This window comes from Lycorma delicatula, chromosome 4, assembly GCF_047948215.1.
Source record: "Lycorma delicatula isolate Av1 chromosome 4, ASM4794821v1, whole genome shotgun sequence".
Lineage (NCBI taxonomy): Eukaryota > Metazoa > Arthropoda > Insecta > Hemiptera > Fulgoridae > Lycorma > Lycorma delicatula.
In genome coordinates this window covers 51007065-51030629 of record NC_134458.1, presented here as the reverse complement: position 1 = coordinate 51030629, position 23565 = coordinate 51007065, and the positions used below count along the sequence as shown (strand labels likewise).

Sequence of the window (23565 nt, the reverse complement as noted above, 5' to 3'; positions counted from 1 at the left end):
GAACCGTTTCCATTAATTGGCAGTATTTTCTGTAAATGTAAGTGTTAGATTAACTTTTCGTTGGATTTCTTAGAATATATTAGTACAAGTTCAGGAATGCATTTGTTAGCATGAATTATTGTTTACTGTTTTTACTTTACTTTTGATTTCATTATCTCTTCTTTTTTTTTAAATCAAAATTTCAAATTTATTTCAATCGCCTTTCTCTTTTTGGTTTTAATTTTTATTCTTTTATTGTTTACATAATGCATTTAATTAGAGTAATATTCACAATATTATTTATTTAATTAACTGCATATTCTGATGTACATAATAAACATTTCTGATTGAAGCATAGGTGTGTAAAAAGGTATGCTTACATTATTTATATAATTTTAAAAATGCTGCCTGTTAATAGAAAAGATTCAAAGTTGTCATTACAACTTTTCAAAACCACCATTAAATGAGTAAAAAATTGTTTCTGAAATTTCTACTGTCATCATAAGGGTTCAAGAGAAACCATAAAAATATGTAACTTTGTATACATGACAATTTTTATTTGCAAAGATTTATTTGTGTGATTGTTGAATAAGTTCCTTTCTGAAGTGTTTTTATTGCTAATTTTTATAAAATCATATTTATTCTGTCATTCATTGTAGAGGAACATAATTGTGTTTTTAAAGAGAAAAAAAAACATCCATTAATTTTGTGTTTTAGTAACACTTTTCTTTACATGGAGAGAAAAGTCAAATTTTCTGTTGTTTTAAGTTTGTTATTTTTGAATATTTTACTTATGTTAGATAAGGCGTGCAAGGTGATTTTTATTTGCTGTGGCCATACAATTTACACATGCACTGGGACATGAGGAAGTGATCTGTGTATTTGTTACAATAATTTGATAAATTCATTTTGTTATGTGTGCTAAATCAATTTATTATATTTGTCAACTTCTTGATGTCCTTGGAAGGTCAGAAGAGTTTCTGAAAGTGTTATGATGAAAGTGTCCATTCAGTGTAAATTTGTCTTGGTTTGCCATTAAAATTGTTTTGTTTGGAACTACCATATTTAAAGTTATCAACTGTTTAAAATTTATCTCCTTCAAGAAAAACAATGAAAAATTTGTTGTTCTTTCAACGGATTATCTAATAAAAATAAATCTGTGGTGACTGAGCTCTTTTATAATCTAAATTCGTATGAAAAATTATGTTAGAATCTCTTTTTTTTTAGTTACTCTCACTTACCCTCCTTTGTTACTCTTTTTACTCAACTCATGTCAAAAATTTTAGATTTCCTAACTCTTCATATTTAAGTAATAACATTGGGGAATAAAAAGTAATTTTTTTTTGTCCCTAGGAAGAAAAATATGTATTTCTAATAGTATTTTTTCTATTGAATTTAAATCTGATATCGGTTTTTTCCCATTACACAAGGTTTCTGAGAGACAGGCATCTATAATTTCAAACATTTTAATACTTTTTGCATTCTTAATTACACAATATTCAAATATTTGACTCATCTAGAAAGTAAGAAATGATGATTTTCTGCTATATTTTGATTGTGCAGCATTCCTCTTGATGGTCCAACAATAATCGGCCAGCATATTAGGATTCCATTTTCCTTGATACATCTTTTCCATAGCTGAAATCTGATGAAAGTGTACCTCATTCTCATTGCTCACTGTGCCAAGATTTTCTGGGAAGAAATCTAGGTGTAAGTGCAGGAAGTGTGCCTTTACATACATAGTATAACCCAAATTTTTAAAAGATCATTGACAATATCACGGTAATTTTCCTCCTTTCGATTTCCCAAAAAACTCTTGAGTAACATTTTTGAATGTTTGCCAATCTGTTTTCTCTGGTGGATTCAATATTTCCTCAAACTTTTCATCATGCATTAGTGGTCATATTTGTGGACCCACAAATATTCCTCCTTTAATTTTTACATCACTAATTTTAGGAAACTTCTGTTTTAAGTACATGAAACCACGAGTATTGTCCATGTCCTTGACAAAATTCTTCATTAATCTTAGTTTGATGTGTAACGTAGGTAGATGCACATTTTTAAGATTACACAATGGGTCATGTTTCACATCTTTCTGTTCAGGAATGAGTGATTCGCGTTTAGGCCACTTTTTTCTAAGGAAATGGTTTTGTCTGTCCCTACTATCCCATTTACACAAAAAAACAGCAGTACTTCGTGTAACCGAGCTGCAAACCAAGAATAAGTGCAATTACCTTCAAATCACCACAAATATTCCATTCATACTCTGAATATTGAAGCTTTTCCAATATAAATTTAAAGTTTTCATATGTTTCTTTCATACTAGCAGAGTTAGCCGCAGATACTATGGGAATTTGTTGCCATTATGCAGAAACAACTTTTAAACTAACTCTAGAGTATTCGGTGAACAAGTGCCATTCTGTTTGTTTATGTTCATTACAAAGTGTCTCCATAAGAAAAGAAATGTCATTATAAAACACTAAGCCATTTTCTTCAGAAAAATAGTCTTTAAATTCAGAATAACGATTACGATAAGTACATATCTTTGTATTCTTTTGAAGAAGATTCCGTCCTTTTAGCTGGGAAGCAAGCATTTCAGACTGTTTTTTTTTGGATAATTTTAAATCTCGTATGAGATCGTTAAGATTCTCTTGAGTCAGCAAATGAGGCTCGGATGAACTGCTTTGTTCAAAAATTGTATCACCAGAATCTGTTTTTTTTCTTCCTTACTTCCATCAGACTTTGAGCTCACTTCATCTAATGTCACATGCTCTGGAGGTTTTAGTACGGGCAATTCTTTCCAGTGTGGAACTGGTCTTATTGCAGATTGCAAGTTAGGGTACACCACTGTATGTTTTGATTTTGACGTAATCCCTTTAATATTTATTAAGCAGAAATAACAGTCCGAAGAGTGATCTTTGGGTTCTCCAAGAAACAGGGGTAAAAATTTGGTTGTAATTAATTTATTGATGAAGTACAAAGAATAGCTATATCCAGGTCCTTTACAAAATTTTGCCACTTGAACTCAACAAAATACGAATGGAATAGATAGTAAGTCGGGATCTTTCCTTTTAACACAAAATGTTTAATTTTAGTAATTTAATGTTGATGCTAATATGTTTTTTATTTTAATGTAAATTACAGTCTTACATATACCTCTGCTTGCTTTGCTTGCTCCGAGTCTTATCTTTTTGTAATCTGTTTGGAAGTATAATATCGTGCCTGAATCGCTTTGTTTTCAGTCATTTGACTGGTTTGATGCAGCTCTCCAATATTCCCTATCTAGTGCTAGTCTTTTCATATCAGTATACCCCCTACATCTTGCATTCCTAACAATTTGTTTTACATATTCCAAACGTGGCCTGCCTACACAATTTTTTCCTTCCAATATTAAAGCTACTATTCCAGGATGCCTTAGTATGTGGCCCATAAGTCTGTCTCTTCTTTTAGCTATATTTTTCCAAATGCTTGTTTCTTCATCTAATAGGTCTTCATTTGTCACTTTATCCAACCATCTGATTTTTAACATTATCCTATAGCACCGCATTTCAAAAGCTTCTAATCCTTTCTTCTCAGATATTCCGATTGTCCAAGTTTCACTTCCATATAAAGCGACACTCCAAACATAGACTTTCAAAAATCTTTTCCTCACATTTAAATTAATTTTTGATGTAAACAAAATATATTTCTTACTGAAGGCTCGTTTAGCTTGTGCTATTCGGCATTTTATATCGCTCCTGCTTCATCCATCTTTAGTAATTCTACTTCCCAAATAACAAAATTCTTCTACCTCCATAATCCTTTCTCCTCCTATTTTCACATTCAGGGGTCCATCTTTGTTATTTATACTACATTTAATTACTTTCGTTTTGTTCTTGTTTATTTTCATGTGATAGTTCTTGCGTAGGACTTCATCTATGCCGTTCATTGTTTCTTCGAAATCCTTTTTACTCTCGGCTAGAATTACTATATCATCAGCAAATCGTAGCATCTTTATCTTTTCACCTTGTACTGTTACTCCAAATCTAAATTGTTCTTTTACATCATTAACTGCTAGTTCCATGTAAAGATTAAAATGTAACGGGGATTAGAAACATCCTTGTCGGACTCCCTTTCTTATTACAGCTTCTTATGTTCTTCAATTATTACTGTTGTTGTTTGGTTCCTGTAAATGTTAGCAATTGTTCTTCTATCTCTGTATTTGAACCCTAATTTTTTTAAAATGCCGAACATTTTATTCCAGTCTACGTTATCGAATGCCTTTTCTAGATCTATAAACGCAAAGTATGTCGGTTTGTTTTACTTTAATCTTCCTTCCACTATTAATCTGAGGCCTAAAATTGCTTCTCTTGTCCATATACTTTTTCTGAAACCAAATTGGTCTTCTCCTAACACTTCCTCCACTCTCCTCTCAATTCTTCTGTATAGAATTCTAGTTAAGAATTTTGATGTGTGACTAGTTAAACTAATTGTTCTGTATTCTTCACATTTATCTGCCTCTGCTTTCTTTGGTATCATAATTTTGATACCAAAGTCTTTTTGAAGTCTTACGGAACTTTCCTTTTTTATAAATATTACACACCAGTTTGTACAATCTATCAATCGCTTCTTCACCTGCACTGCGCAGTAATTCTACAGGTATTCTGTATCAGTAATTGTCTACTTATATCCTACATGAAGAAGCCCTAATCTAATGGATTACTAGTAAAATTGATACGCACTGTGTAGAAAAGATGTAGATTCATTCTTTCGAGTGGAATCGTTTGCAGTCCTCTTTAGATCATCCTTTTCTAACTTCTACTCTTTTCCTTTATTCTTCATTCCTTTCTTCCTGCTAGTGATCTCTAGGTTTTGGCTGAATGCCTGCTAGGTCCGGCTTAAGATTATGGTAATCTTTAGAAATATTATGTCCTTGAATTTGAGTGATTTTCTCCCAAGTGTCTGCATAAAAAGCTAACCTACAGCTGAAGAATGGTAATGAGTACTATCAGACCTCGTATTTCATAATGAAAATATGAGTACAATATTTACGTTACAAATGTATTAATTCCTAGCATAACCAAAACATAGTAAGTTGAAAAAAGGATTTATTATCATCGTCACATATAGTACTGTTTTTTTCTTTTGTTGCAGGTAACACAACGTTCATTTAATTATTAAAAAAAAGAAGAACTACAATGGAAGTGTCCTTCCATATATTGTGGTAAAACCTTTATTTTTTTATTATTTTATAAAATTTTTCATCAAAGCAAGTTTTATATGTAATGGTGGAAGGTAGACGTTCTTTAGATTTACAAAATTCACAAATAATATTTTTCTGCTCAGCCCTTGGGCCGGTTTTTTAGTTTTAATGTAATAGTTTTTCTGTTTCTATTGTCCTGCTTGTGTAATAAACCAAAGTACTTTGTATAACTGATAGATGCAGCCTTAACAAAAAATTGCTATCACCCTTAGGTCTCTACATATACGCCCATGAATAACTTTCATCTGTATCAACACAAGTAAAAATTTCATACTGTCATATGTCTTCTTCATTTGTGCTAAAGAGGAAAGGAGAATTGATGTTTTCTTATTTCCAATGTGAAGGAGGATGGTTTTCAAACATTTTCAGAGGGATCTATATGCAGTCTGAATTCTGAAGGATTGTGACGCTGCTATAGTAAATCCAGTGAGGAATTTAAATCATGGGAGAACACTTTTATCGTGTAAGGAGAACAGGTGCCGAAATTCTTGCTGCTTAGTAAGGGAAACATATTTGAGTGCCACTGTAAGGTTAAAGCTTTCTAATTTTGAAGTCAGGAACTCTGAGATTACATTTAAAACAAATTAACATAACGAAACAGATCATTAAGGTTCTGGTTCAGTAATTTGTGAGATTCAGTGCTCTCATCTTGGGAATTTGGATCCCGTTCTTTTTCGTTAATTTCTGAGTCACTATGTCTTCATCACCAACATTTTCTTCTAAACTGCACGTTTCTGGTAGAATTGGAAAAGTTAACGCCTCTTCATTTGGAATAGGCTCTCATAGCTGAAGGAAGAGTATAATATGAAACAGATTTCTTAAATTTACTTGTAATGCCTTTGCATTATGCAAGAGTAAACAGTGTGCGAGTGGTCCTAAACGATCTTTTCATACCCACAACAAAAGGCGTATATTGTGGCTTCCCACTTATTCAGCTATTTAGTAAAGTTACACAAAAACTATAGCAAATAAGAGGTCCGAGAAGCCCCACGCCCCACCAAAATGCGTTAATGACTCCCGGCCCCTCCAGCGGCAAAATAAATATAACCGCACTCCCGAAGGAGAGTTCCGGTACGGATTTCTTGTCACAAGTGACAATTAAGGATGTCCTACTGGAAATTCTAGTAATATTCCCCGCCTGTGCCAAGCAAATTCTCTGAAGGACGTGGTATTCAGGCCATCATAGAGTGTGACATGCTATCTAGGTACGGTTAGGCAAACTCTCAGACTGCTACAGTCGAACGCCAATTCAGTAGTAGGCAAGACGGCAGAACGTTGCCGCCAGGCCGAGTGTCTACTAATAGACGTGATACTGTTGTCCGGGTCGTTACTGTACGCGAACAAACAACTGACTATTCTAAATTACTTTACGTATAGTACGGATAGGCCAGTACGACCCGGACCTTTTCACAGACAGCAGCGCATCTCCAAACAGAGCCGCACGGTTAGACAAATAGTCTCGCACTACGGCCTGCAGGGCACAGGACCGTTGCGGTCCTCCAACCAACAGAGGATAGAACTCCAATACAAAGAAAGAAGTGACCCCAACATGCCAAAAAAAAAATTGCCAAACACATCCACAGTCGGCGCCTTCCACTTCGGCAAGTGCACTCAAGATGGAATCCTCAGTGAATCCCCCTTCATGAAGCCATACTGGCCTCAACTAAAAAGACATCTAACATCGATGCATTCCCGGAGCCGTTCCACGGATAGCCTCTCGGGGGGCTTGCCGATGGCCATCTCGAGACTGATGACTGTCGACCTAACTAGAGTCGTTTCCTGGTTTTGGGAGCACCGTCACCAAACCCATCTTCCTGCAAGTCGGATAGCCGCTCCGACTGGGGCGCCTTGAGAGCTGCCTGCCGGGCGGCTCTCTTGTGACGGGCGGCGGGTGGTGGAGGGTGTCCGGGGCTCGTTGGTCAGTGCCCGGTCCTTTCTCGGTGCCATTCGGGAGGGCACTCGGTCTGTGGTCACAAGATCTGCGGCTTGCTCGCTCGTGATGGGGTCTCGCCCGCCCTGGCCCCGACTACTGCTTCATCTTCCGGAGCGCCTGGAGGCAGATTGTCCGGGTTCTCCTGGTGAGTCGCCACGAATGTTGGCGTGTGGTCACGACCGCCTGGCCCGCGCCGAGGGCTGGACGGTGCGCGCAATTGCATGGGCTTGGCGGCTGCCTTACAGGGGTTGTAATGTCGCATGGAACACAGTGAGCAGGTGGAATTGATGGCTGAAAAATTCAGCTGGTCCATCAAGACTGGCTGCGATAGGGTCCTACGGCGGCCAAGGCTAATGGACGGTCCCATCATCGTAGTCAGTCCGCTGATTAGAGAGTGCCTGTAGCCGTCATGACCTTCGCTTTTGGGAGGCCGTCTGTTGATCGCAGACGGCGGCCCGGAAAAAGATGGTAGTCCTCTGACCTAAGCGTGCTGGGCGCAAGGGTAGATCGTAGGTAGGCCCAAGCGTAGCCCCCTAACGGGGATTATCGTTGATGACGTGCGCGCTGAGGTCCTACGTATCTATCGGCGCGTCCGCAGTGAAGACGTAGCGTGCTGGGTGCAAGGGTAGATCGTAGGTAGGCCCAAGCGTAGCCTCCTAACGGGGATTATCGTTGATGACGTGCGCGCTGAGGTCCTACGTATCTACCGGCGCGTCCGCAGTGAAGACCTACGAGCCATCAAGGAAATCACACTCGTGTTTCGGAGAGATTCCATGCGCGAGTTGCAGCGCAACCCCTGGCAGCTCGCGAAATCGTGTTATGGGCCCAAGCCATTGCACGTGCAATCCGGTTTTCGCTCGAGTTTGGTGGTCGAGACGATACGTTGACATCTGAGGCGACTTACCGGGCGTTCCTGGATGCTCTGTTTCCGGATGCTCGGAAAGATGGTGTGGTGGTCGGCGTCGGGGAGGGTGGGACGCCGTCCCTGGCGTGCGGGTTGTGGGTCCCGTGATTGTGGACCGTCTGTTTTCGCGAATGGCGCTGGGGGTGGCCGGGTGTTGGCTGGCTTGACTCGGATGTCTTCTGTCGCCTTTTGCTTGTCATGGGGAGCTCTTGGCGGGCGGTTCTCTGGGTGCCTTGGTTTGGGCTTCTTTCCGCTTGTCGGGAAGTGGCTTTGGTGAGGGTGCTTTTGGAGCCGGGAAGGGGTTCCGGTTCGGTCGGCGGTTGTCGGCTTCTTGATGGTTTTCGGCGGGTTGCTTCGGGGGGCTGGTTGTGGGGCGGCTCTGGGGATGCATCGATGTGAGATGTCTTTTTAGTCGAAGCCAGTATGGCTTCATGAAGGTGGATTCACCGAGGATTGCATCTTGAATGCACATGCCGAAGTGGAAGGCGCCGACTGTGGATGTGTTTGGCAATTTTTTTTGACATTGAAGCGTCATTTCCTTCTTTGTATTGGAGTTGTATCCTCTATCGGTAGGAGGACCGCAATGGTACTGTGCCCTGCAGGCCGTAGTTTGAGACTATTTGTCTAACTATTTGTCACAATCTGTTTGGAGATGCGCTGCTCTCTGTGGAAGGTCCTCATCCTGGGAATCCCGCAAGGTTTCGTTCTCGGTTCTCTGCTCTGTAGTTTGGTATTTGACGGATTTCTTTGGCTGACATTCCCGAAAAGGTTCGCGGCTCGTGCTTTCGCCGATGACTGTCTCCTGTTGGTTCGTGGTGGTTTGCGGCCGCGGCTTGCGGAACGGGAGCGGGCTGCTTTGACGACCGGTTAGGGCTGGATGGGTGTGTAGAATTTTGGGATTTTTGTGCCCAAAACGAAGTTTTTGGTACAGAAATCCCAAAATCTTGTAGACTGTGGTGAACCATCACTTCGGGATAGACGAAACCAGCTTTTATTATCTTATTTTGCTCGTCTCAAAGGACAGCAAAATCACTCGGCTTTTGACTCGTTCTTTAGAAATCCTAATTTAAGAAAGTACGAGGACCATCCACATTGTACTGCATCAGTAGGTGTTCGTACCCGACGTCTACTGCAGCATATAAATGTTGACACACCGTCATTCTTTCCAACGTATCGTTCCTCATATCCACCGCGGGGAATAAACCTTATAAATTTTACTTTTGACCTTACGACATACAATAAACAATCAACACTACCTATTGTCTTCCAGCAAATATTTCAGTGTGTTCTCTCCAAGATGAACCCAGACGCGGTGGAATACATTGATGGATGGAAACAAAACGATACAGTTGATTGTGCATTTGTTGTCAATGAAAGAACTTATATGTGTTGGTTCTGTGTTCTGTATTTGTTATCCGAGTAGGGAGTCTTTTACACTCCCTATCGGAATTTCTCAAATTTTATTTGTTTTTTTTTTTATGTTGTAAGATTTTAGTGATATTAGTTGTAAGTAATTCTGTAAATATAATAGTTTTAAGTTTTATTTCACCGTTTTAATTTTTGCTTTTAACTCGGTTTTAATTTTTTATTATATAATTTTATATTAGTTTTAAGTTTTATTTAATTTTACTATTTTAGTTTTTAACCTAGTTCTAAGTTTTATGTTAGCGGTTTTATATTTTTTTATTTTTGTCTTTTTGTTATCCGAGAATGGGCGTTTTGCACCCATCTCGGACCTTGTTAAATTATATTTACTTTTGTGTTTACCCGTGATATTAGTTTTAAGTTTTACTACCTCCGTTAGATTAGTTTTTAATTTATTTTATTTTTTTCATAAAAAAATGATAACACAGACGTTTTTTGCCCTCAAAAAACAAAAAAAAAATTAATGCCTCTTTGAGAGGACGAAACAAGTGGTAATCAGAAGGGGCAAGATCAGGACTGTACGTAGGATGAGCCGGTACTTCAAAGTTGAGTTTCTGGAGCGTTTCATCAGTGCGGGCAGCAGTATGTGGACGGGCATTGTCGTGCAACAACACAACACCTTTCGACAGCAGTCCTCGGCGTTTGCTTCGGATCGCAGGCTTCAGCTTGACAGTAAGCATCTCACTGTAACGCGCACTGTTTATTGTCGTGCCCCTTTCCTCATAATGTTCCAGTACTGGGGTCTTGTGAGTCTCAAAAAACCGTAAGCATCAGTTTTACTGCGGGCGGTTGGGTCTTGAACTTTTTTTTTGCGGGGCGAATTTGGATGTTTCCATTCCATACTCTGCCGTTTACTCTCCGGTTTGTAACGATGTTTCCGCGTTTCGTCACCGGTGACGATTCTGTCTAAGAAGATCGTTCGTTACCGAACGAAATGTTTTTGGCAGATGTACAAGCGCGTTTGTTTATGCGACTGTGCGAGTTATTTTGGGGCCCGTCTTGCACAGACTTCATGAAACCCAAGTCTGCTGTGGACGATTTCATAGGCAGAACCGTGACTGATTTGCAGACGACGTGTCACTTCATCGATAGTTACTCGTCCGTCTAAGAAAACCGTGTCACGTGCACGCTCAATGTTTTCCTCATTTGTGGCGGTAAACGGTCGTCCGCTCCTTTGTCGTGCGTACCACTTGTGCGACCGTTTCACAAATTGCCCTGATGTTTGCTATGTTAGAGAACAAGATGAGGATAAAGGTTAAAGGTAGGCAAAACAAAATTAATCTTTTCTAATAACTGTTATTTAATTTGAGAGCTAGAAAATTTTGCAAATACATCTACGTAGCGATATCCCGTGTCATACTTTATAAAAGATTTGCATTCGGTAGTGTAAACGTTAATCGTGGAAAGGTGAGTTAAAAAAAGAATAACTTAAAAAAATTGTTTATTACTTTCTTAAATTATCGTATTTTAAATTACAGGTACAAACTATTGAAGCATATCTCTAAGCGAGGATGTAGAAAGTAATTTAATACAATTAATTGATCGGAATCTCTTCCTCGTGTTATTTATTTTAAAAACCTGACAAAGTAAAGTACTTCAATGAGATTTCCTGATTGCGGAAGACAATGATAATTAAGTCGTATATAATATCCGATTTCAAAATTTGTTATTCTTTTGAAGATATTACGGAATATGAAATAAGAAGACTTTTGTTTACGATTAAATAATTTAATTTGTAACAAAACCTTTTTTACTTAAAAAAATGTTGATATACAATGTAAAAAAATCATTATTACAAAATGATTTGTCTGTTGGCGGAGGCTGCATTAAATTTTCATATTGATTCTCTCTGCTCAGTAATTTTTTACCGGATAATTAAATAAATCTATTACACTACGCTAGTTGTGTTGTTAGTTTATCGCCCCGAGTGTTTTACCAGAATAGTTCCTTTTGCTTTGTTCGCTTCGTTCAAGCTCTTCTAACTAAATCGCTGACTTCTGACGTTCTCTTCAGTCTGCACGAATAAGTCAGCCGCTTAGTCGGTTTAAGTCGTACTTGTATTAGGATTCCTCCACATACCGCACCGTACCGGGTCTGATTTTAGTACGTTCTAGTTGGAGTATTAATGTTTATGTGTATGCGTATAATTACTCTTACGTTATAAGAAAGTTCTTTATACACGAGTAAGTATATAACAAAGGGAAAATATTACTAGCGATCAAAAATTCACCTTCTCCTCGAGTTTCGTATCGGCTATCCTCAATTATCCACCTCCCAGTCTGTCCAACCTCATAAGCCCACGATTTGTATTACATTTATTGTCGCACGTATTAACAAAATTTGTAACTGAAGTTCACGTTGATTCTTGTCTCGAGTTTAGGATATTTCTAGCCAACAAGTCGGTGCAGTTATGATTATTACGTTAGACTTTAGCAAGCGCGCTCGTACTTGTTCGATTACATCGTCGTTCTTCAGGTACTGTTATTTGGATAGTTTGGTATTTAATCTTTAAATTACATCGGCACATCGTAGTTAATCCAGCAGTGTTGTGCTATAATTGTCACCGTTGTAGTAATTACAATTCGGCTTCGTTATTAATCTTCTTGCGAACGCGTTAGAATTATTTGTTTTATCAAAAGATAAAATGAATCGTGCTTGTATGTTTCAACCGTTTTAGTATTTTTCCGTAACGTAAACTTTGTAATCGGCGGCAAGACGTGCGTTAAATATTTCTAATGACAGAAACGGTAGCAGTGTAAGAGCAGGCGGTGCCGAACCTATATACAAATGCGGCCCGATACACGGTTGTAGGACTCTAACTAAGCTTTCATAAAATTTTACTATTTGTTCGTGGATCTACGAAATTCTACGAGGCATTCTGGGAACACGAATTAAGTATTCATAACAACCCAGCTGGCAAATGGAGAAATTACAAGAAGTGTGCGCCGAAAAATGAAAAATCAATTCGTGTAATCGGTGGCCCGGGTCTGACAGTAGAAATCGACGAGTCTCTATTCGTAAGGAGGAAGAATAACGTCGGCAGAGTCCTTCAGAAGCAACGGGTTTTGAAGGGCTGTCCCGTGTGGCTGGGGTATATTACATTTCGCACTAGACAATCGTTCTGGAGATAGGTTATTGCAGAGTGTAGTGTACCAGATCTAATTATAATTTGTGATCGGTGGGTAGCATACAACGGGATATATATTTTGAACACGGTTAATGTGCAACCCACCGGGTCGGTCTAGTGGTTAACGCGTCTTCCCAAATCAGCTGATTTGGAAGTCGAGAGTTACAGCGTTCAAGTCCTAGTAAAGCCAGTTATTTTTACACGGATTTGAATACTAGAACGTGGATACCGGGGTTCTTTGGTGGTCGGGTTTAAATTAACCACACATCTCAGGTACGGTCGAACTGAGAATGTTCAAGACTACACTTCATTCACACTCATACATATCATCCTCATTCATCCTCTGAAGTATTATCTAAACGGCAGTTACCGGAGGCTAAACAGGAAAAGAAAGAAAGAAAGGTGAAAAATCCGCAGACCACCATCGATAAACCCGGTGTCACAAGTGTTGTATACACTCGTTCGTTGTGAATCGGCTTGTCGGTTTGCTTAGCATTTCTCGCGCCACCTCCTCATTCGGTCACCCTAAAGCATAAGACCGATTGTCTGTGCCACAAACTGCTACTGAGCCGCGAAACAGTTTAGCGACCGGTGTCATAACTAGCTCGCAGAGCTAACCTAAAAGCGTGAGCGGAATAAGCGTGGTACTATACACCACTCGCTTGCGTTTCCCACCGCCCAATTGTCATACATCACTGTAGTGGGTAGGCGCACCCCGTCAACTACTAAAACATATATGACTATCAGTAATTGATTTATCTTGTTAAAGGCAGCGATTCGCTGCCACGCCTAGGTCGTTGAATGTCAGCAAGTACCTGTCCACCATTAAAGCGCATGGAGCCTTATTCTGGCTGGTAGCCAGCCGTATCTCTCGGTTAGCTTCCTACAGCAGCGCGATAGGAGTCTTTTCGCTTAGGTAAACTACTGATGTCGGTTGAATAAAGCAACCGTATCAAGGAACTCCCACACGGTCCGACAATGCGGCTCTCGCCACATTGACTTGCCGCTTGTGAGTGGCCGATATTCCCCTTGACCTCTAAGTTCCATGGTGGCCTGAGTTCTGGCCCTCCCCAAGAGCTGGGCGATCGAATATCATGTGTTCGTTCGATCGGACCTCCCCGCAGTTGCACAGTTTATCAGCTGCCAGGTGGAGCCGAAACAAATATCGGTTAAAATTTACATTGTTGGAAAGCACACGGGCTCCCGTCGCCCTTAAAAACGAAGGAGAGGCAAACCATCCCCCCAGATCCTGTATAAATCTATACAAGGACCTTCCTTTAGTCGTGGCGTGCCATTCTTGTTTCTATCGTGAGGCTGTAAAGCCTCCTCCGCAGGCGGGAGACGGGCAACTAATCGAAATTTAGAACCGGTGTATTGAGATCGATCCGCTCAGGTACAGGCCCGGCTCGAAACCGCATCTCGGATACCTTAGCCTCACTGCCTCTTCGCAATTTCCACGTGGCCGCCCGAACTTTCACCACTAAATCGGTTGGGAGAGCCTTTCCCGATGCAATGGTAGCCTCGTAGGAGGTTGTTTTAAAAACACCAGTGCGTACAATTAAGGCTCTGCGCTGGGCACTCCTTAAATTTTGAATAAGTGCTCGACTTCTTTCCACCTACGCGCCCAAACGGACGCGGCGTAAGAGGTCAAACCTTTGAAGACAGATCGGTACGCTATGTACAAATGACGGCCCGATAGTCCGTAATCCTTCCGAGCAATCCTCCTAAGCTTGTGCATCACAGAGACGGCGTCCGCTGCTACTTGCCTAATGTGATCGCTAAAACAGCAACTTCTCATCAAACAAAACACGTAGGTACTTATCGACTGGAACTCGACTGAGTACAAGCCTTTATACTTATACGGGGGTTACGATTGTATGATAATTTGTCTGCACCCTTGTAAGCATAAACTTCGTCTCGGGCACAGAAATCCTTAAATTTTGAATGTCCATTTAGCCCTCTGCGAGTGACAAAGCCGCCTGCGCTCGGTTTTCTAGCTGCGGTCGTGAATTACCACGAACTAATAGGAGGCAGTCATCGGCGAGAGCCTGGGCCGTGACTCCTTCCGGGAAGTCAGTCCCAAAAATCGGTCGAATACCAGGTTCTACAGCAAGGGACCGAAAACGGAGCCCTGATGGCTTCCCCTGGTGACGGACTTTTCCACAACTAGGTGCGCATCTTTAAACAGAGCCGTACGGTTAGACAAATAGTCTGTTACCACGGCTTGCAGGGATTCGGATACATTGCGGCGTTCCAAAGCATAGAGGACAGAACGCCAACACAAGGAAGGAAATGCCGCCTCTATATCAATAGAAATAGCCAAAACATATTTGCAGTCGGCGCTTTCCACCTCGGCAAGAGCATTTAAGATGCAGTCCTCGGTGCCAACCCCTTTAATGAAACCGTATCGGCCTCGATTTAGAAAACAGCTTATATCGATGCTTTCCTCGAGCCGTTCCACAACCAGCCTTTCAAGCAACTCGCCGAGAACCGGCAAGAGGCTGATGGGTCGATAACTGCCGACCTCACCAGGATACTTTCCAGGTTTCAGGAGTACCCTTACCAAGGCCACCTTTCAAGCAGCTTAGGCATCCCGTGAACAGTCTGCCAAGCGGTTCTCTTATGACAGGCAGTAGATGGTAAAAAATATCCGGGTCAAGTCGGTAAATAAGTACTGTATAGTACTTATTTAATTTTTTTTACGGTTACTGTTCAGCAACCAAAAAATGTAGTTTTAGATTTTAATTAATTTTTTCTTTCCCGTCTGTATAGCAGCTATAGCTATATAGAAGCGAAAGTATAATAATCGGTCAACACAGGGCATATCCGGTTCTCACCGAGTCTTGACGAACTGACCCCTAAGGATACCAGAAAACCGAAAGATGGCATCGAAACTTCCGCAAAACCGAAATTTCTGCGATAAAATGTGCGCATATATGTATGCATGTTGGTGTGTAAATCGCCTTATATCTCCAGAAATACTTGACCGATTTTCACCAAACTTGACTATAATATTATTATAGAAGGGACATCGGCGCTATTAAATTTTCAATTAAGAAGGTCAGCGGATGGGGGATACAGGGGGAAAAACGAAATCGTCTCCCGATTTTGCATAATTAAAGTTATATATTTTTTTTTATAATTTTGTGAATATCAATAAACAATTTTGTAAAAAAAGTTTTTGCTAAATTACCACCACCTCTAAAAATAGTTTTCGGTGCGGCCTATAAATCACCTTATACTCGTAACTCCAGAACGGATTTTTTTTTTTTATTCTGAAGTTATTGAAAGCAGTACAAGGGGTGATTTTCGTTGCAGGTTTTTGTCGATAATTTTGTGAATATAAATAAACAAACAACTCTTGTAAAAAAATTTCAAAATTTCACCCCCACCCGTAAAAATGATTTTAATTTTGAAGAGTTATAGACGGTAGTATAAGGGGTGATTTTCGTTGCATTCTTTTAAGTTAATTTGTGAACGATTATAAAAGAAACATCTTTCGTGTAAAACCGTTTTCTAAATTGCACACTTCACTCCAAAAAATATTAATAATTTTGAAACGTTGTAGAAGGCAAAGCAGCGGGTCTTTTTCGTCGTAGTTATTTCCGTTTGAATCTCGTCGGATCCACAAATTTGTTCCCCATCAAAGTGCGGTTCTTGCCCTGCCGACTTCCAGCCTTAGACACTCTACATCCCGCTTACGGCCGGACTACTGCTGTAGTCGTTAACGTGTTGTGACGTCACAGGCGAGCGGTGGAATTAAATAAACGAGTAACGTTTAAGGAGTAAAAATTTATTTAAAGTGGCCGCTAGTACGGTCACACCTGCGCGAATGAAATACGGTATGCGCGCGCGCTTTAATTGGAGTAATTGAATTAAATAAAGAAATAATACTGTATTTAAATAAAACGATAAATAGTTTCAATTAAGTTGCGTGTGCGTAAACTGTGCGTCAGAAAAAATCGCGTAACGGAAAAATCCTACAACTGTGTCGTCAGCTTTTTTCTTTTTGTAAACTGTTCTTATTAATTTTCTTGTTTTAAAGTTTATTTAATAACGGTTTAACGTAAATATTTTTTGCAATAATTTTTTGCGCGGTTTAATTTTTCTCCAGATATTTTTTTTATCGTATAACATTTATTTTTTAAACCGAATTAAAAAGAATATTAGATGCAATCTTTTCAGAGGGAAGCCTCTTTTAATTTTTTTTTTCCTTAGGCGTAAATTAAGTTTAGAAAGGAACAGATATTTATGTTGTAAGTTTCGTTTAAGTAAGTTTTTTCATCGATTCGACTTCAAGATTACCGGCTGTATTTTTTAAAAATCTAAATCGTAAATATTTAAGGTAAGAAGATTTGTTATTCTAAATAATTTAAACTTAGGATTTCTCTGGTGCAGAATATTATTATAGATAAATAATTTATCTGTTGTATTAATATACAAAAATACCGATGTTAATTTACCGGTTTCCGTTAGAGGATCGATTAAAGTCGTCAAGTAAAACCGGATACGATTAATTAAACGCTTAAACTTTGAAGATCATGGCTGTTGCCATTTTTAGGTCGATTAATATCGACCTTCTAATATAACCGTAAGGGGTGAGTACTGTAAAAGGCTTTTTAATTGTCTAAGCTAAGTAAACTTTCAAAAATTTGGAGCTAAAATGCTTTACGCAACCGAAGTACTTATTACGTAAAAAATTAATATTAATTTTTAAAGTAATTATTGGATAAGTAGGTTTCTTCTAGTATTAAAATAATAACGATAATGATAAAATATTCATTATTTTTGTTTTTATAGTTAATAATTCACCGAACTAAATTAATGATTTTAATTTAATCTTTCTCTCTCACTCTCTCTCTGTTTATATATATGTAAAGCTAGGAATTGACTTTTTCCGGGGTGGGGGGGCAAAGGGGGTTGATGATAATTTTAAAATACTAATTATAATGAAAATCATTTTATATCAAAACCGTTTTTTATACTTTATTCCTTTTGAAAAATACAAAACATACGCTTAGATTTAATACATCATTTTCTACGCGTATAAGAATCGTAACGTTGTATTTAATTTTTTTCATAATCCGCATTTATCCTTCGCACTCCCGCATTTACACTCCAACAAAAGTTATGAATTATTAGAAAGCTAGTCTTCGATTTTTCTTTCTCGTCGTAATATCTAAAACTTCATCAGGATTAACAATAATATCTCGACGCACCGACAAAAAAACTAACGAAATTAATCTTCCATCCCCCTACTTGTTACTCGCAGGCGTTTTGACTTTCTTCAATGTGGAGAACGAACGTTCATTAGTACACGTTTTGACCGGAAGAGTCGCTAAAACTTGTAAGAGATAACGGATATTCAGCAAATATTCTTTATTGCACCGATCCTATACTTCAATCGCTTCTAGATCGCATTTTAAATCTAACGACTATCTCATATATATCGCCGTTACTTTTTAATCTTTACATGGAACTAGCAGTTAATGATGTTAAAGAACAATTTAGATTCGGAGTAACAGTACAAGGTGAAAAGATAAAGATGCTACGATTTGCTGATGATATAGTTATTCTAGCCGAGAGTAAAAAGGAATTAGAAGAAACAATGAACGGCATAGATGAAGTCCTACGCAAGAACTATCGCATGAAAATAAACAAGAACAAAACAAAAGTAATGAAATGTAGTAGAAATAATAAAGATGGACCACTGAATGTGAAAATAGGAGGAGAAAAGATTATGGAGGTAGAAGAATTTTGTTATTTGGGAAGTAAAATTACTAAAGATGGACGAAGCAGGAGCGATATAAAATGCCGAATAGCACAAGCTAAACGAGCCTTCAGTAAGAAATATAATTTGTTTACATCAAAAATTAATTTAAATGTCAGGAAAAGATTTTTGAAAGTGTATGTTTGGAGTGTCGCTTTATATGGAAGTGAAACTTGGACAATCGGAATATCTGAGAAGAAAAGATTAGAAGCTTTTGAAATGTGGTGCTATAGGAGAATGTTAAAAATCAGATGGGTGGATAAAGTGACAAATGAAGAGGCATTGTGGCAAATAGATGAAGAAAGAAGCATTTGGAAAAATATAGTTAAAAGAAGAGACAGACTTATAGGCCACATACTAAGGCATCCTGGAATAGTCGCTTTAATATTGGAAGGACAGGTAGAAGGGAAAAATTGTGTAGGCAGGCCACGTTTGGAGTATGTAAAACAAATTGTTGTGGATGTAGGATGTAGAGGGTATACTGAAATGAAACGACTAGCACTAGATAGGGAATCTTGGAGAGCTGCATCAAACCAGTCAAATGACTGAAGACAAAAAAAAAAAAAAAAAAAAAAAAAAAAACAGATTACTGAATTCATTAGTTTTAATTTTCGAGTTAATAGTTTTTAATTCCTTGTACGAAGTAAAGAAAGTATATTATGATCGTGAAAAATTTTCAGATTTCAATGGAAATATCCGTTTTGACCATCCCTGAATCCATTTTTACTAGTTTTGGCGTGACGTCTGTTTGTATGTATCTCGCATAACTCAAAAACGATTAGCTTTAGATTATTGTAATTTTTTATTTAGGACTGTTGTAACATCTAGTTGTACACTATCCCTTTTGATTGCAATCGACTGAACAAAAAGTGCCGAAAATCCAAAAAATTGGGAGTAATAAGCCCTCACTGAGAGCTTTTCAACGATATATCATAAGTATATATATATTTCACTTATTTTATATTATGGACGATAACTGCCGTAATTTTGCGCCAATCACTTTCAAATTGATACATAAAATATAACTGCCCAAAATTTCGATCGAGTTCGTTAATGGGAAAAATCGGACTATGGCAGTGGAAATGGGGTGGCTTTTTTTAGAAAACAAAACATCGATATAACTTTTTATTAAGTAAAATATTGAACTTCCGTTCAAATTCCTATAAGGGCCTAAAATATATGTAAGTAAAGTTTTTTGATATCGCCAACTATTGGCCCAGGGGATGGAAAAAATGGGGTTTTGAAGACAAAAAAATCATACCTCCCTTAATAGGCACAATATCGAATCTGTTTAAAGTGATCGTTAATCCTCTAAACATTACCTAAAGCTTTTATCTGAAACAATTTTTGATATGACCAACCCTTACGGCAAGGACGACCAATATTACCGGAATTGTAAGATGGGCTAAAATTGTCGTACGCTAAACATGTGACATTTTTTTCACGTGCAGTTATTTTTGTATCGAGTAAATATGAAGTTTTTCTTAACTTTAAGGTGGAAATCATTTTTATCCCATACTTAGCACCGGTGAAATCTACCTTCGCCTTCCGGTGTGCCGAAAGGGTTTTTTTTAATATTATAACACTTTTAAACTACTTTCAATATAATTTATTGTAAACGTATTTTTTAAATGTAATCAATAATTAAAAAAAAAAATGCTTTAATTTTGCTATAAACTTTTATTTTCTTTTATAATTACATTATTTTATGTGAATTTTTTTTGTGGTTTTCCGAGAAAAATAAATTACGATTATAAAAAAGTAATCAAGTATAGTAAGTATAACCGGCCTCCGTGACGCGAGTGGTAGGGTCTCGGCCTTTCATCCGGAGATCCCGGGTTCAAATCCCGGTCAGGCATGGCATTTTCACACACGCTACAAATCATTCATCGTATCCTCTGAAAGTAATACCTAACGGTGATCCCGGAGGTTAAAAAAAAAGAAGTAATAATAACTATGTTTCTTTCCAAACCGTTAACTGCCATCCTTATTTCATAATTAAAAAGAAAAAATAACTGGATGTTAATGTTGTCAATTGATATTAATAAATTATTTAAGATAAAATAGATTATGAATATTTGTTTTTATAATGCGTGATGAAGATATAAGTTCGTTGCCGCCCTGTCTCATCAGCGTTTTGTTGCTGTACATAGTTATGTAACCGTTTTTCACTCCAATCACGCACGTTCAAGGTTAACAGAGTCTTATCGCTTTTATATATCCCTTTACCCAGTGGCAGGAAATAAAGTCAAAAATATAAAATAAAACAACTTAAAGCAACTTTAAGCTTTGTGTTCGCTTTCACCGTCTGATGGTTTTTGATTTGTTTGTTTTTGAATTTTTTGTCGGGTTAAGAATTATTTTTATGTGCAAATTAAGAATGAAATATTAAAAAAAAAAAAAAAAACGTTAATTCAAAGAGCCGAACCCAGTACCTACAGTTTTTTTTAATCGGGTTAACCTTTTTCTGTTTAGCCTCCGGTAATTACCGTTTAGATAATACTTCAGAGGATGTTCACTTCATTTACGAGTGTAAATGAAGTGTAGTCTTGTACAGTCTCAGGCCGACCATTTCTGAGGTCCTATTTTCTAGATGTAACCGGGTATCGAATCTGGAACTTTTAGTCTAGCAGGTAAAGTAGCTACCTCTCTAATAGCACGGAAGTCATGTTACATCTAAAAAAGATTAATACTATTTTTTTTTTTAATTCCTGATTTGATATTTAAAAAATATAATAACACTTAATAATAAAATTGTATTGTACTATATTATATATGTACTATAATTGTATTGAACTTGATTACGTATATAAAATGATTATTACATGCAATTAAATAATAAGTAAAAATCTCGTTATAACCCCTTTGTGTACGGTTGGCTGTGTTGTAGTATATGTCCATTTATAGTTTTAAGTGAAAATTTATTCTCTTTAATATTTTATCTAATTATAAGTCGGGCGAGATCGATAGTAAATTTTAAAAACAATTTAATATTAGAGGACGTGTAACCGATGGTCTCATGTTGAAAAAAAATTGACGGTGAAAGAAACAGTTTGCGAACCGAATTTTAGATGTAATAATTTTTCATTATAATGTTGTTGTTGTTTAAAACAAGTAAGTGGTTGTGTCTTTCGATGTCGGTTGATTCCGTTGTCGCGGAGGGGAGTGGTGGGGATGATGGAGAAGCGCATCATGAGTGTAAACTAACGAAATTCACAGAGATGTTTTGTCTTGTAGTTAGTTATTGGCGGGAATTATCGGTAGATAGGCGACTGAATACGCAGTGAAATTGTCTTCATATAACAGTGTTGTTTAGTCTAACCTAATCCACATGTAACGTTATCCAAATTTCATCTTTTTATTGAGATATTCCTTATTACTGATTTAACGTTAGTTTTATTTATTTTGTTAATATTATTACAATTTTTTAAACAATAATTAGCAGTTGTTTTATTCTGTGTATGTATTATTCAAATTATTTATTAGATTAAAAATGTTAGATTCCAGTTAACGCCGATTGATTTTTACAAAATAAATTTAATAATAATAAATAAATAAATTTGTTGTATTTATCAATTAATAATTTATCCAAGTACTAAATGGCGGGTAAACACTATCGAAAAAAATAAATAAAGAGAAACAAGTTTATGGTTGTATTTTAGGTTATTTGGCCATTAACGGTGTATATATTTAACTAAACTGATATAAGCAAAGGGTATTTCGTGAGTGATATATTAGATATATTAAGTTTTAAGTCTGGTAACGAGAATGAATCGTGCTAAGCGAGAAAATAATTCGATTTAGTCGAGCTCCTGGGTTCGACACCCAAAATAGCTTACCGTTTCTTCACCGATCTCGGTTAATGTCGTTAAATATTCATAAATGAATGTATTCTCGGGAATAACACAAAAATTTGAAAAAAATAATTTTTGATAGGAAAGAAAGCTACAAATAATCATTTTAATAAATTCGTAAAAATATTTTTAGAAATCAATAGTATTTTTTATTTAACATATATATTTAACAATAATTAATCGTAAGAAAAGAAAAAAAACATTATAAAAAAACAAATTTTTATATTTAACATTTCCCGTGTTTACTTTATATTTTTTAAGCTAAATTAAAAAAAAAATCACAACATTGTTGAAAATGTATAGTCGATCGTTCTTTTAGAGGAAAACTATTTTTAAGAAAGATATAACGATCCTCCTTATATCGATCGGTTGATAAATTAAGCGACTGATATACCGATAATCCTAGGTTGGAATCTCGGCATCGTTTGGCATTCCTTATCGGTTACAGTTCATCTAATTCTTTAAGTACAATTATAAACGACGCAAAATAAAGAAATTACAAAAAAAACTATGTTTATTTGGCTGATCAAAGGAGCACTCAAATTAAAAAAAAAATTGAAGTAACATAATTTAACGATGTACTCGTATTTTCAAAATAAAATTCTATACGCGTAATTTTTTATTACTACAAACGACGTTGTAACTTTTCTTCTCGTCGGGAAAAATCTTTGGATCAGAGGTTAAATTTTACGTAAACTTTTAATTTGTCGTTACCGTTTTTTTTGTTATAATTCCAACGAGAAATTTTTTAATGCTTAAATATATACAGTAAGTTGTAACGTACTGTCTACAGTAAATAAAAAATATACTAAAGTCGTTTAGATTAATCAAGTGATGTGCTAATGATTTTTTAATTACTGAAATTGTCTTTTTCACTGTTATGAGTAACTTGTGACATGATTATAAGTCATAAAAAAATGTGGATTAACACATTTGAAGTAAAACTAAGAAAATTTCAAATCTGACGCACAGTACTGAGTTGCTTCAAGTATTTCCTTATAGGCTTACATCGATTGCTTGTCAGTTTTCAAAGTATATCATTCGGAGGGGAACCCGTATCACCAACACCGTATATACTGACATGTCTACATGGAAGTAATGCTAGTAGAGTGAGAGCGAGTGGTCCTGGTCTGGAAAGAGGTGTGATTGGCCGTCCTGCTGAGTTTATGATTGACACCCGAAGTGCCGGACAAGGAGGTTTGGGAGTCACTGTTGAAGGTCCGTGTGAAGCTGCTATAAACTGTAAAGACAATGGAGATGGTACTTGTTCAGTTACATATCTACCGACTGAAGTGGGAGATTATAGTATCAACATTACTTTTAATGATATG

The 23565-nt window shown here is 37.2% G+C and overlaps 1 protein-coding gene across 2 annotated transcripts in view; it reads left to right on the top strand.

Moving 5' to 3' along the window:
• The window catches only part of LOC142323387 (uncharacterized), a 208246-nt gene that overhangs the window by 33326 nt on the left and 151355 nt on the right, over positions 1-23565 (top strand). The window lies entirely within an intron of this gene.